We start from the raw sequence: 17,533 nt of genomic DNA, 5'->3' as shown, positions 1-17,533 counted from the left end.
TTCAGAGCTGGAGCTGCAGATGGATTCACTGTGGAGCATCGCGATACTGAGACTATCGTGGATAGCACGTTCAGTGAGGTGATCACACCGCAGGTAAAGATTATGCAGGCAGAAAGGAAATGGGTGACCGCCAGGCAGAGTAATAGGACTAGGCAGGTAGAGCAGGAGTTCCCTGGGGCCATCTCCCTCTCAAACAGATATACCGCTTTGCATAATGTTGGGGGAGATGACTTATCAGGGGAAAGCAGCAAAAGCCAAGTTCATGGCACCACGGGTGGCTCTGCTGCACAGGAGGGGAGGAATAAGAGTGGCAGGGCTATAGTGATAGGGGATTCAATTGTAAGGGGAACTGATAGGCGGTTCTGCGGCCGCAAACGTGACTCCAGGGTGGTATGTTGCCTCCCTGGTGCTAGGGTTAAGGAGGTCACGGAACGGCTGCAGGGCATTCTAGAGGGGGAGGGTGAACAGCCATAGTCGTGGTCCATATCGGTACCAACGACTTAGGAGATAAATTAAAAAGCAGGACCTCAAAGGTAGTGATCTCAGGATTACTACCAGTGCCACGTGCTAGTGAGTATAGGAACAGGAGAATAGACAGGATGAATGCGTGGCTGCAGAGATGGTGTAGGAGGGAGGGATTTAGATTCCTGGGACATTGGGACCAGTTCTGGGGAAGGTGGGACCTGTACAAGCGTGACGGGTTACACCCGAGCAGGACCGGGACCAATGTCCTCGCGGGGGTGTTTGCTAGTGCTGTTGGGGAAGGTTTGAACTGGAGTGGCAGGGGGATGGGAACCTGAGCGGGGAGACAGAAGGAAGTAAAGTTGAAAGCGGCAAGAGAGGGGAAGACCCTGGGGAAATTTACAATACAAATAGTACAAACAGTTGTTCAAGAACAAGTGAAAGGGAAAAGCGTAGAGCAGCAGAAAGAAAGTGTACTTTAGACACTACAGATAAAGTAAAAACTAGAAGGCATAAGGCGATTAACCCAGCATCAAAGCTGAAGGTCAGGCTAGGGTGTGTGGCCCAACTAAGAGTTCTATATACAAATGCACGGAGTATAAGGAATAAATTAAATGAACTACAGGTTCAAATTCAAATTGAAGGCCAGTTAGCTTAACATCTGTGGTGGGTAAAATTTTGGAGTCTATTATTAAGGAGACAGTAACGGAACATTTAGATAAGCATAATTTAATAGGACAAAGTCAGCATGGCTTTATGAAGGGGAAGTCATGTCTGACAAATTTGCTTGAGTTCTTCGAGGATATAACGTATAGGGTGGATAAAGGGGAACCAGTGGACATAGTGTATTTAGACTTCCAGAAGGCATTCGACAAGGTGCCACATAAAAGATTATTACTTAAGATAAAAAATCACGGGATTGGGGGTAATATTCTGGCATGGGTGGAGGATTGGTTATCGAACAGGAAGCAGAGAGTTGGGATAAATGGTTCATTTTCGGACTGGCAACCAGTAACCAGTGGTGTTCCACAGGGGTCGGTGCTGGGTCCCCAACTCTTTACAATCTATATTAACGATTTGGAGGAGGGGACCGAGTGCAACATATCAAAATTTGCAGATGATACAAAGATGGGAGGGAAAGTAGAGAGTGAGGAGGACATAAAAAACCTGCAAGGGGATATAGACAGGCTGGGTGAGTGGGCGGAGATTTGGCAGATGCAATATAATATTGGAAAATGTGAGGTTATGCACTTTGGCAGGAAAAATCAGAGAGCAAGTTATTTTCTTAATGGCGAGAGACTGGAAAGTACTGCAGTACAAAGGGATCTGGGGGTCCTAGTGCAAGAAAATCAAAAAGTTGGTATGCAGGTGCAGCAGGTGATCAAGAAAGCCAACGGAATGTTGGCTTTTATTGCTAGGGGGATAGAATATAAAAACAGGGAGGTATTGCTGAAGTTATATAAGGTATTGGTGAGACCGCACCTGGAATACTGCATACAGTTTTGGTCTCCATACTTAAGAAAAGACATACTTGCTCTCGAGGCAGTACAAAGAAGGTTCACTCGGTTAATCCCGGGGATGAGGGGGCGGACATATGAGGAGAGGTTGAGTAGATTGGGACTCTACTCATTGGAGTTCAGAAGAATGAGAGGCGATCTTATTGAAACATATAAGATTGTGAAGGGTCTTGATCGGGTGGATGCAGTAAGGATGTTCCCAAAGATGGGTGAAACTAGAACTAGGGGGCATAATCTTAGAATAAGGGGCTGCTCTTTCAAAACTGAGATGAGGAGAAACTTCTTCACTCAGAGGGTGGTAGGTCAGTGGAATTTGCTGCCCCAGGAAGCTGTGGAAGCTACATCATTAGATAAATTTAAAACAGAAATAGACAGTTTCCTAGAAGTAAAGGGAATTAGGAGTTATGGGGAGCGGGCAGGAAATTGGACATGAAGCTGAGTTCGGATCGGTCAATGCCCTGTGGGTGGCGGAGAGGGCCCAGGGGCTGTGTGGCCGGGTCCTGCTCCGACTTCTTGTGTTCTTTAGATTTGTGGTTGGGATCAGATCAGCCATGATCTTATTGAATGGCGGAGCAGGCTCGAGGGGCCGATTGGCCTACTCCTGCTCCAATTTCTTATGTTCTTATGTTCTTATGACATGATAGCTATTACTGAGACTTGGCTGCAGGATGGTCAGGATTGGGAACTAAATATACCAGGTTATAAGGTCTACAGGAGAGATAGAAAAAATGGAAGAGGGGGAGGAGCAGCCTTAGTGATTAGAGATGAAATCACTTCAATGATAAAGGAGGATATAACGAGGGGTAAGCAGCCAACAGAGACCTTATTGGTTGAATTGAGAAATAGGAAAGGATCTAAGACTATAGTGGGAGTTGTGTATAGGACCCCTGGCAGCAGCTCTGAAGTGCTAGATTGTATAAATGCAGAGATTAGACAAGCGTGTAACAAAGGCATAGTGGTCTTAATGGGGGACTTTAACCTTCACGTAGATTGGGAAAAGCAGACTAGCAACTGTCAGAAAGGTAGTGAATTTCTTGAGTGTGTTCGGGATAGTTTTCTACAGCAGTATGTCCTGGAGGCAACAAGGGGGCAAGCCATAGTAGATTTAGTAATGAGTAATGAACCAGATTTAGTTAACGGCTTAACTGTGCCTGAACATCTATAAAATAGTGATCATAACATGATCAAGTTCAATGTAATGTTTGAAAGGGAAAAAAGTGAATCAGCTGCTACGATCCTAGACTTGGGTAAGGCCGACTTCAATGGGATGAGGCAGAGACTGTCCACAGTAAACTGGGCAAATCTGTTAATGGGTAAAACGACTGATGATCAGTGGGAAATGTTTAAAGAAACATTTAACGAGATACAGAACCGGTTTATACCCCTGAGGGGCAAGAACTCTACTTGCCAAAAAAAAACAGCCCTGGACAACTGAAGAGGTAATGAACAGTATAAGACATAAGGAAAGGACATACAAAAAGGCAAAAAATGGCACAGATCCTGGCTAATGGGAAAGATACAAAGATCAACAAAGGGTCACAAAACAGATAGTAAGAGCGACAAAAAGAGAGTATGAAAAGAAACTTGCAAGGGATATCAAAACCAATACGAAGAACTTTTATAGTTATATTAGGAAAAAGAGGGTGGTCAGGAGCAGTGTTGGCCCCTCAAAAACTGAAAGTGGGGATATTGTCATTGACAATGGGGAAATGGCGGACATGTTGAATAATTACTTTGCGTATTTACAGTGGAAAAAAAGGATAGCATGCCGGAAATCCTGAGAAAACTAATATCGAATCGGGGACAGGGACTCGATAAAATTAACATAAGTAAAGCAACAGTAATGAAGAAAATAATAGCACTAAAGAGTGACAAATCCCCAGGACCAGATGGTTTCCATCCCAGGGTTTTAAAGGAAGTAGGTGAGCACATTGCAGATGCCCTAACTATCATCTTTCAAAGTTCTCTAGATTCAGGAACTGTCCCTCTAGATTGGAAAATTGCACATGTCACTCCGCTTTTTAAGAAAGGAGAGAGAGGGAAACCGGGGAATTATAGACCAGTTAGCCTAACATCTGTTGTGGGGAAATTGCTGGAGTCTATAATTAAGGATAGGGTGACTGAACACCTCAAGAATTTTCAGTTAATCAGAGAGAGCCAGCATGGATTTGTGAAAGGTAGGTCATGCCTGACAAACCTGATTGAATTTTTTGAAGAAGTGACTAAAGTAGTAGACAGGGGAATGTCAATGGATGTTATTTATATGGACTTCCAGAAGGCATTTGATAAGGTCCCACATAAGAGACTGTTAGCTAAGTTAGAAGCCAATGGAATCGAGGGAAAAGTACGGACTTGGTTAGGAAATTGGTTGAGCGAAAGGCGACAGAGAGTAGGGATAATGGGTAGGTACTCACATTGGCAGGATGTGACTAGTGGAGTCCCGCAGGGATCTGTCTTGGGGCCTCAATTATTCACAATATTTATTAACGACTTAGATGAAGGCACAGAAAGTCTCATATCTAAGGTTGCCGATGACACAAAGATTGGTGGCATTGTCAGCAGTGTAGATGAAAACATAAAATTACAATTGATAGATTAGGTGAATGGGCAAACCTGTGGCAAATGGAATTCAATGTAGACAAATGTGAGGTCATCCACTTTGGATCAAAAAAGGATAGAACAGGGTACTTTCTAAATGGTAACAGGTTAAAAACAGTGGATGTCCAAAGGGACTTAGGGGTTCAGGTACATAGATCATTGAAGTGTCATGAACAGGTGCAGAAAATAATCAATAAGGCTAATGGAATGCTGGCCTTTATATCTAGAGGACTGGAGTACAATGGGGCAGAAGTTATGCTGCAGCTATACAAAACCCTGGTTAGACCGCACCTGGAGTACTGTGAGCATTTCTGGGCACCGCACCTTCGGAAGGATATAATGGCCTTGGAGGGAGTGCAGCGTAGGTTTACTAGAATGATACCCGGACTTCAAGGGTTACGTTACGCGGAGAGATTACACAAATTGGGGTTGTATTCTCTGGAGTTTCGAAGGTTAAGGGGTGATCTGATCGAAGTTTATAAGATATTAAGGGGAACAGATAGGGTGGATAGAGAGAAACTATTTCCGCTGGTTGGGGATTCTAGGAGTAGGGGGCACAGTCTAAAAATTAGAGCCAGACCTTTCAGGAGCGAGATTAGAAAACATTTCTACACACAAAGGGTGGTAGAAGTTTGAAACGCTGTTCCGCAAACGGCAATTGATACTAGCTCAATTGCTAAATTTAAATCTGAGATAGATAGCTTTTTGGCAACCAAAGGTATTAAGGGATATGGGCCAAAGGCAGGTATATGGAGTTGGATCACAGATCAGCCATGATCTTATCAAATGGCGGAGCAGGCACGAGGGGCTGAACGGCTGACTCCTGTTCCTATGTTCCTATGTAAATTAGAGTGGGTGAATTTAATGTCAAATCAGGAACAGAAAGAGAAATAAAGAGAGGGAAAGAAAGATCAGATTAAGAGAGAGAAAAAAAGAAATCGAAAGGAATTTTTTTAAAAAATTAAATGTTAAATTTGACATTTTAAAAATCTCCAACAATTAAAACCTAAAGGAATGAGACTCCACATTTGTAACAGTTAATTTTCAGTGCCAGAGAGGTTGATTGGCAGTAATTAACGCTTATCATGTCCTTAAAAGGTGCTTCGACTTGAAATGACTTGACAAGAAATTTCTGTGGCGAGTTTAGTTCATATCTACCGCACAAATACAGCAACTTCACGCTGTTCAATACTATTTCAATGGTGAGGCAGACAGCAAGATGCCGTTTTCGCAAAGCTAATGTCAGAGCAACGCAACTCGGAAGGCAACTTTTGAATATTTGAGTTTACCGCGCATCTGCCCCACGCCTGAAGTTGCTGCACCATTTGCGCATAAATAACAGTGAGCACCATTAGCCTCACCATTATTTTGACAGCAAAATCTGGCCCAATATGGATTCTGCTTCCCCCACTATTTCAATTGTAAACAATTTTACAACACCAAGTTATAGTCCAGCAATTTTATTTTAAATTCACAAGCTTTCGGAGATTTTCTCCTTCCTCAGGCACATGGAATACCCGAACTATTTCAGTTCGGGTATTCCATGTCCTAACAACCCGCTGCTCAAAAATATTTCTCCCTATCTCTCCCTTCATTTATCTGATGATGATCTTAAATTGATGCCCTCCTTACAAACCAGTGGAAAATAGTTCATAACAATAATAATAACATTATGATTCATTTGAAATGTTATAAATATTGTTAATCCAAAACAATCAGGATTACAACAGAGACACTGTACAATCTGTACTGTAAAGTTCAGCTTTATCTTACAGCTGCTATTCTAGTTTCTCCATAAATTTTAGCTCATCCAAAACTCTGCTGCCCGTATCCTAACTCGCACCAAGTCCCGTTCACCCACCACCCCTGTGCTCGCTGACCTACACTGACTCCTGGTCTGGCAACGCCTCAGTTTTAAAATTCTCATCTTCGTTTTCAAATCCGTCCATGGCCTCGCCCCTCCCTATCTCTGTAACCTCCACCAGTCCTGCAACCCTCCGAGATCTCTGCGTTCCTCCAATTCTAGCCTCTTGTGCATTCCCGATTTCCTTTGCCCCACCACTGACAGATGTGCCTTCCGCTGTCTAGACCCTAAGTTCTGGAATTCCTTCTATAAACCTCTCTGCCTCTCTACCTTGCTATTCTCCTTTAAGGTACTCCATAAAACCGACCTCTTTGACCAAGCTTTTGATCACCTGTCCTAATATCTCCTTATGAGTTTGGTGTCAAATTATGTCTGATCACGCTTCTGTGAAGGGCCTTAGGACGTTTTACTATGTTAAAGGCGCTATATAAATGCAAGTTGTTGTTGTTGTAAACAGATGGCAGTTAATCAGGGTTCAAAACCTTTCCATTTGTTGCATTAATTTTAAGTAAAAGGGTGTATTTGAATGAGTGCAAAGATTTCCTGCTGCTATGCTGTTTCCTGGTTTGCCTGTATCAGCATGTGGTGAACCAAGGTTTCAGGATCAGTGTCCGAGTGAAGGAACTGGGAATAATTTGTGTGACCTGTTCTCCCCATATTTGAGATTAAAAGAAACGGCATAATGCTGGAAATCTGAAATAAAAGCTAAAAACGCTGGGAACACATATCTGATGAAGCAGACTCCAATAAGATTGCAACAAGGACACTGCTGACATCGCCATTTCTTTTTTTCCCTTTATATTACAGTCCAGTCTTTAATGACTACAGCAGCATCGCTGCCATCTGGTTAGTAGAGAACCTCCTCGGGACGTGGTTTTCTAAGGTTCCCCAATTATACTGGGGTGGGTTCAATGTAAATGGATGCCATCGAAGGTTAGGTCACTTTTCCTGGCCCCAGGTGTTAAAAACTCTCGTTGCTCGCCCAACACTAGGGAAGGTCTGTGCCATAAGAAGAAGGCCCCAATCTGGATTTTAAGACATTTCTACATTGAGGAAATCCCGTCGCCAGCTCACACTTGGTAACCCCATCATTGCTGACAATGTTTACTATGTAGCAGCGGCAACCGTGGCTCAGTTGGTAACACATTTCGCCTCTGAGTTAGAAGGCTATAGGTTCAAATCCCACTCCAGAGACTTGAGCACAAAACCAGGCTGATTGAGGGAGTGCTTCACTGACAGAAGTGCTATCTGTCAGATAAGGCGTTAAACCGAGGCCCTGTCTGCCCTCTCAGGTGGATGTAAAAGATCCCATGGCACTGTTGGAAGAAGAGCAGGGGAGTTCTCTCTGGTGTCCTAGCCAATATTTATCCTTCAACCAACAACACTACAACAAATGTTCTGGTCAGTATCACGTTGTTGTTTGTGGGAGCTTGCTGTGAAGTGTCGAGAACCAGAGGACACAGATTTAAGGTGATTGGCAAAAGAACCAAAGGCGACATGAGGAAAAACTATTTTACGCAGCAAGTAGTTATGATCTGGAATGCGCTACCTGAAAGGGTGGTGGATGCAGATTCAATTGTGGCTTTCAAAAAGGAATTGGATAAATATTTGAAGAGAAAAAAATTGCTGGGTTTTGGGGAAAGAGCGGGGGAATGGGACCAACTGGATTGCTCTTACAAAGAGCTGGCACAGGCTCGGTGGGCCAAATGGCCTCCTTCTGTGCTGTGACAATTATATGATTTTATGTGTACAAATTGGCTGTGCGTTTCCTAAATTACAACAATGGCTACCCTTCAAGGTTAACTGAAAGAATGTATTTCTTTCATTCTTTTAGTTAACCTTGAAGGGAGCTGTATACATCCCTTCCAGTTTTGTGATCGATCCATGCCACATTTTGTCATTGACACTGGGTACCTCTGTTTAGAGACGCCCAGTAGCTGGATGTGTGTTCCTGGATTTTTTTTGTTTTTATTTCAGATTTCCAGCTTTTGCCGTTTCTTTTAATCTCAAGCTTTCTGATATGGGGTAAATAAACAGGTCGCACAAAATATTCCCAGTTCCTTCACACTAAACCTGAAACCTTGGTTCATCACATGCTGATACAGGCAAACCAGGAAACTGCACTGCAGCAGGAAATCTTTGCACTTATTCAGGTACACCCTTCTACTTAAAATTAATGGAACAAATGGAAAGGTTTCGAACCCTGAATAACTGTTTATAACAACAACTTGCATTTATATAGTATCTTTAACATAGTAAAACATTCCAAAACAACTCGGTCACATCACCCCATAATCTTCAATACTCAAGGAAATACAAGCTAAGTCTATGCAACCTGTCCTCATAATTTAACCCTTTTTAGCCCCATTATCAGTCTGGTGAATCTGCACTACACCCACTCAAAGGTCAATATATCCGTCCTGAGCTGCAGTGCCCAAAACTGAACACAGTAATCCAAACGCAGTTTAAACCATAGCTTTATACAACTGTAGCGCTTCTTGTAGGACCCGTGTTCCATGAACACCCCAGTGTTTCACTCGCCATGTGCTGACTTCACCGCGAGCCCAACGTGGCGCTAACCAGCAGGAAGGGCCCTTCACCAGCATTATCTAAAGGCATCATACACGACTTACAGGCTAGTTGCTGGTTTAGTATTTCTGGCCACTGCTTGACTTCTGGGTATATTTTGCTGTCTTGTATCATTCTGCAAAGTTCATTTTGTCTGCAGAGAGAGAGTGGTTTTGATGCTTTTGCTCTGTTGTTGCTCTTTGCCTCACAAACAGTCTGATTGCAGACATGGGTGATCTGGTTGGGCTGCCTTTGGGGCTGGAGGATGAGCAGGGAGCATCAAGGAAGACATCACAGGCCAGGAGAAGATGCTGGAATAGGGAGGAAGAGGAGATGGGCACTCTACAGGAGGCCATATCCACAGCGGGTCTTCAGGGAGCAATTCTCGTACATCAACTTTACTGAAGTGCAGTGTATGAAGCGCCTTCGCTTTACCAAGGAGGCTGTCACTGAGCTATGAGACTTCCTGTAGCCACAACTCCAGGCTCAAACCAGGGCATGGACAGCACTGCCTGTGGCTGTCAAGGTCACCATTGCACTGAACTTTTATGCCACGAGCTCCTTTCTCAGGCTGCAACAGGTAACCTCAGCAACATCAGTCCGCAGTATGCCGATGTATCAGGCAGGTCAGCAAGGCTCTCCACACCAGGAGAAACACATCTCCTTCCCTTTGGACAGAGCGAATCAGGACAACAGAGCACCACGTTTCACATGCATGGCAGGCTTCCCCAGGATGCAGGGTGCCATTGACTGCACACAGATTGCCTTGCGTGCTCCCTATCACCAGCCTGGCATCTTTATCAATCAAAAGGGATTCCACTTCCTCAACGTACAGTTGGTATGTGACCACAGAGAGCGCATCATGCAGGTCCGTGCATGCTATCCTGGCAGCAGTCATGCCTCTTTCATCCTGCGCCAGTCCTCTATGCTGCCTTTATCCATAGAATCATACAGCACAGAAGGAGGCCATTCAGCCCATCGTGTCTGTTCCGGCTCTTTGAAAGAGCTATCCAATTGGTCCCACTCCCCTGCTCCTTCCCCACAGCCCTGCAAATTTTACCCCTTCAAGAATCTAACCAATTCTCTTTTGCTCAGTTTGCTTTCATAGAATCATAGAATCATAGAAAGGTTACAGCACGGAAGGAGGCCATTCGGCCCATCGAGTCCGTGCCGGCTCTATGCAAGAGCAATCCAGCTAGTCCCACTCCCCCGCCCTATCCCTGTAGCCCTGCAATTTTTTTCCTTTCAAGTACTTATCCAGTTCCTTTTTGAAGGCCATGATTGAATCTGCCTCCACCACCCCCTCGGGCAGTGCATTCCAGATCCTAACCGCTCGCTGTGTAGAAAAGTTTTTCCTCATGTCACCTTTGGTTCTTTTGCCAAACACCTTAAATCTATGTCCTCTGGTTCCTGACCCTTTTGCTAGTGGGAACAGTTTCTCTCTATCTACTCTGTCTAGACCCTTCATGATTTTGAATACCTCTATCGAATCTCCTCGCAACCTTCTCTGTTCCAAGGAGAACAATCCCAGCTTCTCCAGTCTATCCACGTAACTGAAGTCCCTCATCCCTGGAATCATTCCAGTAAATCTTTTCTGCACCCTCTCTAAGGCCTTCACATCTTTCCTAAAGTGCGGTGCCCAGAACTGGACACAATACTTCAGTTGTGGCCAAACCAGTGTTTTATGAAGGTTCAGCATGACTTCCATACTTTTGTACCCTATCCCTCTGTAAAGCTCAGGACCTTGTATGCTTTTTGAACCGCTTTCTCAACCTGCCCTGCCACCATCAACGATTTGTGTACATAAACCCCCAGGTCTCTCTGTTCCTGTACCACTTTTAGAATTGTGCCCTCTAGTTTATATTGCCTCGCCTCGTTCTTTCGACCGAAATGTATCACTTTGCATTTTTCTGCATTAAATTTCATCTGCCATGTGTCTGCCCATGCCACCAGCCTGTCTATATCCTCTTGAAGTATATCACTATCCTCCTCACTGTTTACTACCCTTCCAAATTTTGTGTCATCTGCAAATTTTGAAATTGAACCTGTACACCCAAGTCCAATTCATTAATATGTATCAAGAAAAGTAGTGGTCCAAGCAACGACCACTGGGGAACACCACTGTACACCTCCCTCCAGTCCGAAAAACAACCGTTCACCACTACTGTCTGTTTCCTGTCACTTAGCCAATTCTGCATCCATGTTGCTACTGCCCCTTTTGTTCCATGGGCCGCAATCTTGATGATAAGTCTACCATGTGGCACTTTATCAAACGCCTTTTGAAAGTCCATATTCACCACATCAACTGCATTGCCCTCATCTATCCTGTCTGTTAACTCATCAAAAAACTCTATCAGGTTAGTTAAACACAATTTGCCTTTAACAAATCCGTGCTGGCTTTCCCTAATCAATTTATTTCTTTTTAATATTTCTCCTTTTCAATCTCCGATCCCAACCAGGCCACCAAGTTACCGACTGGATATTGGGTGACAAGAGTTATCCCGTCAGGACATGGATCATGACTCCTGCTCATTGAGGAGTACTTCAACTAAATCAGCCCTCCCATTCCCCATTCACCAGCAGTCCCACAATCCTTACCTCTCTTCTTGCGACCACCATCAGATTGCCTTCCTTCACTCCAAACTCACTGGTCTTACCCTCACTTCACTACAAAGACAAATACCAGATCAAAAAATAAATTTATAAATAAAATTAAGACAGCTTTGATAGAAAAGAGTGACTCATCACCCTTGTGCAAGACCTTCGTGCCTATCGTGTGTGCTCGTTTTAGTATCCTGATGCTCTTACAAGGTGTTTCCCCAGTGTCTGCGAGAACACCCCGCTCCGACTGATCAATGTGTACGCCCCAACCCTCAGGAACGAGCGGATGGAGGTCTTCCAGCACCTCCCAAAACAGCTGGTGTCCTCCAGACCGATCGTTCTTGCCAGAGACTTCAACTGCATCATTGATGCGGCTGGATGATCCAGCAGGGGCAGCGGTATCGTGGACACCACGTCCAAACTCCTGATAGAGGCGGTGAAAGACACAAAGCTCCGTGACGTCTTCAGCCACCTTGCAGACAGTGCGCCGCAGAGATACACCGAGTCCATCCGATCCAGGATAGATGACGGTGGATAGGCAATGGCTAACATTTAAGGAACGAATGCATGAATTGCAACAGTTATACATTCCTTTCTGGTGCAAAAACACAAAAGGAAAAGCTGCCCAACCATGGCTAACAAAAGAAATTAAGGATAGTATTAGATCCAAAGAGGAGTCACATAAATTTGCCAGAAAAAGTAGCAAACCTGAGGATTGGGAACGGTTTAGAATTCAGCAAAAAAGGACCAAGAAGTTGATTAAGAGGGGAAAAATAGAGTAGGAGAGTAAACTTGCAAGGAACATAAAAGTGGACTGTAAAAGCTTCTACAAGTATGTAAAAAGCAAAAGATTAGTGAAGACAAATGTAGGTCCCTTACAGTCAGAAACGGGAGAATTTATAATGGGGAACAAGGAAATGGCAGAACAATTAAACAAATACTTTGGTTCTGTCTTCACGGAAGAGGGCACAAATAACTTCCCAGAAATGCTAGGGAACCAAGGGACGAGTGAGAAGGAGGAATTGAAGGAAACTAGTATTAGTAAAAAAAAGTGCTGGAGAAATTAATGGGACTGAAAGCCGATAAATCCCCAGGGCCTGATAATCTGCATCCCAGAGTACTAAAAGAGGTAGCCATGGAAAAAGTGGATGCATTGGTTGTTATCTTCCAAAATTCTACAGATTATGGAACAGTTCCTGCAGATTGGAGGGTGGCAAATGTAACCCCACTATTTAAAAAAGGAGGGACAGAGAAAACAGGAAACTGTTAGCCTAACATCAGTAGTAGGGAAAATGCTAGAGTCTATTATAAAGGATGTGATAACAGGACACTCAGAAAATATCAACGGGATTAGACAAAGTCAACATGGATTTATGAAAGGGAAATCATGTTTGACAAACCTACTCGAGTTTTTTGAGGATGTAACTGGTAGAATAGATAAGGGAGAACCAGTGGATGTGATTTATTTGGATTTTCAGAAGGCCTTTGATAAAGTTCCACATGAGAGGTTAGTGTACAAAATTAAAGCACATGCGATTGGGGGGAATATACTGGCATGGATTGAGAATTGGTTAACAGACAAACAGAGAGTAGGAATAAATGGGTCTTTTTCGGGGTGGCAGCCAGTGACTAGTGGGGTACCGCAGGGATCAGTGCTTGGGCCCCAGCTATTCACAATACATATCAATGATTTGGATGAGGGAACCAAATGTAATATTTCCAAGTTTGCTGACGACACACAAAACTAGGTGGGATCGTGAGTGGTGAGGAGGATGCAAAGAGGCTTCAAGGCGATTTACACAAGTTGAGTGAGTGGGCAAATACATGGCAAATGCAATATAATGTGGATAAATGTGAAGTTATCCACTTCAGAAGGAAAAACAGAAAGGCAGAGTATTATTTAAAGGGTGATAGATTAGGAAATGTTAATGTACAAAGGGACCTGGGTGTCCTTGTACACCAGTCACTGAAAATAAACATGCAGGTGCAGCAAGCAGTTAGGAAGACAAATGGTATGTTGGCCTTCACTGCAAGAGGATTTGAGTACAGGAGCAAGGATGTTTTACTGCAGTTGTACAGGGCCTTGGTGAGACCACATCTGGAGTATTGTGTGTAGTTTTGGTCACCTTACCTAAGAAAGGATATTCTTGTCATAGAGGGAGTGCAGCGAAGGTTCACCAGACTGATTCCTGGGATGGCAGTACTGTCGTATGAGGAGAGATTGGGTTGACTCGGCCTGTATTCACTCGAGTTTAGAAGAATGAGAGGGGATCTCATTGAAACATATAAAATTCTGACAGGGCTAGACAGATTCGATGCAGGGAGGATGTTTTCCTTGGCTGGGGGGTCCAGAACGAGGGGTCACAGTCTCAGGATACGGGGTAGGACATTTAGGACTGAGATGAGGAGAAATTTCTTCACTCAGAGGGTGGTGAACCTGTGAAATTCTCTACCACAGAAGGCTATGCAGGCCAAGTCACTGAATATATTTAAGAAGGAGCTCGATAGATTTCTAGACACAGAAGGCATCAAGAGGTATGGAGAGAGAGCAGGAATATGGTATTGAGATAGAGGATCAGCCATGATCATATTGAATGGCAGAGCAGGCTCGAAGGGCTGAATGGTCCTCCTATTTTCGATGTTTCTATGTTTCTATGTAGAATTGTTCAAGGTCAGATCCACCGACATCCAGCCAGTGTTCTTCTCTGACCGTTGCCTCCTACTGGCCGACTGTCAATCGCAGGAGGACCAGAGAGCGGGCAGGGGGATATGGAAGCCGAACGTGAGACTGTTGACCCCGGAGAACAGCGAGGAACTAATGAGGGATTACACAGGTTGGAGAACCGTGAAACCCCTCTTCGACTCCACGGTGCACTGGTGGGAAGCGATCAAGGCCAACGTCAAGAGGTTCGTCATCCGCAAAGGTGTTCAGAAGGCAAGAGAGAAACAGAGGGAAGTGTCACAACTCGAGAAAAGCACACAGGATCTGCTCCAGCCGCAGTCGATGGGGGTCAATGTCAGGGAGGAACTCCGAGAGGTGAAGGGCCAGCAAGGCTCGCTCTTCGCCTCCGAGGCTTCATAGATCATCTTCCGGTCCAGAGTCCGCTCTGTGCAGCAGGGCGAGAAATGCTCGCGTTTCTTCTTCCAAATGCTGCACAGAGAGACCTCTGTGATCAGCAGCCTGAAAGAGGAAGATGGCTCGCTGACGTCCTCGCAGGCCACATACTGAGGATCAGTAAATCCTTTTATGTCGGGCTGTACGACACGTAGCCCGCAGACAGCACGGCCTCCCAGTCCTTCCTGTCCTCTATCACGGAGGTCTTAGAGGACAGCGAGAGGCAGAGCATGGATCAGCCACTGACTTTGGATAAGCTGACAAAGGCAGTCCAGTCCCACGAGAAGAGACGGCATACCGGTCGAATTGTACTCAGCTCTGTGAGACTGGATAGGCCCAGACCTACTGGAAGTGCACAGGGGTATGCTTCTGGCATGCAGCATGTCAGAGTCCATGAGTAAAGGCATCATCACCCTCATCTACAAGCGGAAGGGGGAGAGGGAAGAAATCAGAAATTGGTGACGCATTTCCTTGCTAAATGTCAACTACAAGATTCTGTCTTGTAGTTGACATTTAGCAAGGAAGTCTGCTCTGGAGTGGGTGATCCACCCGGATCAGATCTGCATCGTACCCGGCAGGAAGATCTCTGATAGCCTTGCGCTGTTCAGGGATACGATCGCCTATGTACAGGACAGGGGGTGAACAACTGTCTCATCAGCCTAGACCAGGAGAAGGCCTTCGACAGAATATCCCACACGTATTGATGGACATGCTCTCCAAAATGGGTTTTGGGGAGGGAATCTGCAATTGGATCCGACTGATCTACGCGGACATCCATAGTCCGGTCGTAATCAAAGTGTAGGAGTCATAGAGCTTTCTGATCAGATCTGGAGTCAGGCAGGGCTGTCCTCTCTCCAGGGTCTTGTTCGTATGTTGTATCGAGCCGTTTGCCGAGTCCATCAGGAATGACCCAGGTATAAGCGGGGGGGGGGGGGGGGAGGGGTGGTGACGATCCCAGGCAGCGGAGGCTCTCAGGTTAAGGCCTCCCTGTACGTGGACAATGTCACCGTCTTCTGCTCTGACCAGCAGTCGGTCACACTGATGGGCATCTGCGACCGTTTCCAGCTGGCCTCAGGGGCCAGAGTGAACTGAAATAAAAGCGAGGCCATGTTCTTTGGCAGGTGGGTGACCCAATTCTTTGTCCCCTTCACCATCAGATCCAACTACCTGAAGGTTCTGGGGATCTGGTTCAGGAGGCCCCAGGCCTGCACAAAGAACTGGGAGGAGCAGATTGCCAAGACCAAACAGAAGCTTGGTATGTGGGTCGGGCGATCCCGGCAGGAACCTGGTGATAAGGTGTGAGGTACTCGCAGTGTTGCTGTACGTGGGCAGGGTCTGGCCCATTCCCCACAACTCCGCCATCACAGTCACCCGAGCTATCTTCCACTTTGTCTGGAGGTCCAAGTTAGAACGAGTCCACAGGGCCACCATGTATAACCCCCAGACAAAGGGGGAAAGAGCGTCCCCAACGCCACTCTGATCCTGATGGCCACCTTTGTGTGTGGCTGCCTCGGGATGTATGTAGAGCCGCAGTACACAAACACCAAGTGTCACTTCGTGCTGCGTTTCTACCTGTCCAACACACTGAGAAGGCTGGGTCTGGCCACGCTGGCCGAGCAGGACATCCTGTCCAGCTGGACCGTCCCCACCCACCTGTCTCAGGTGGAGAAGATCCTGAGGAGGAACCCCTTCGACCACAAGGCCGTCAGACAGTGGCCGACACAAAACGTGCTCAGAGTCCTGCAAGGAACGGAGAGAGTGGACTCGATCAGTTTCTTCCCCGACCAGATGGTCGATGCTATTTGTCAGAACATCTCGTTGCCGGAACTGACCAACAGGCACCAGATGTAGCCTGGACGGTGGTGAGAAAGGCCCTCCCAGTGCGGTCCTTCCAACACGCACGGAACCTCAGCGCCACCGCGAGCTGCCCTCGAGGCTGTGGCAGGGAGGAGACTGTCGTCCACCTCCTGATGGGCTGCCCCTTCGCGCAGAGGGTGATGTGTTGGTATCTGTCCCGGTTCATCCCAAACAGCTCGGTAACACAGGACACTGTGCTCTACGGACTATTCCCCGGGGCTCACACCGAGACGGACATCACCTGCGGATGGAAGACCATCAACTTGGTGAAGGAGGCCCTTTGGTCCGCCCAAAACCTGCTGGTCTTCCAGCTGATGGAGCTGTCCATGACCGAGTGTTGCCGACTGGCACACTCCAAGGTCAAGGAGTACGTGCAGCGGGACGCACTTAAGCGAGGTGTGACCTACGCAAAGGCTCTATGGGGAAAGGCCACCGTGTAAAGTCACCCCACCTTGTATTGTACAGAATGTATTTGAAAATATGTAGTGTTTTAAAACTGTAACAATAAGATCATAGTGTGTCCGATTTGCACTGTATTGTTTTGAAGTGCTGTGCTCCATTTTGTACCCTTTATTTGAACTGTTTGTAGACTGTGTGTATCTTTAAATTTTTTGGAATAAAGCATATTTTGAAATTTGAAAAAAAGCTTCCCCAGTGGTTACAGCTTGTGAGGTGGAAGGCTGCTCCGCTTCTATTGAGGACACTTCACATAGTCTTGGAGGACGACATTGAGCAGCTGTGGGCCTAGAAGGCCCGGCTGTAGTATCTCAGCGTGGGTTGCAGCAGTCTGCTCCTGAGGACTGAGAGACTGCAGCGGCGGAGTGTCTGCCCCAGGGGAGCGGGCAGTTTGTGCTGCCATGGAAACTATCAGAGCTGTCATAAGAGGCTCCATCATAGCGGGTTCCACTGCGCTGTTGAAGGATCTGACCACTTGGTCCATGTTGGGCAGAA

This window comes from Heptranchias perlo, unplaced genomic scaffold, assembly GCF_035084215.1.
Source record: "Heptranchias perlo isolate sHepPer1 unplaced genomic scaffold, sHepPer1.hap1 HAP1_SCAFFOLD_88, whole genome shotgun sequence".
NCBI lineage: Eukaryota > Metazoa > Chordata > Chondrichthyes > Hexanchiformes > Hexanchidae > Heptranchias > Heptranchias perlo.
The sequence above is the reverse complement of the archived record's forward strand: the minus strand, read 5'-3'. Positions refer to the sequence as shown.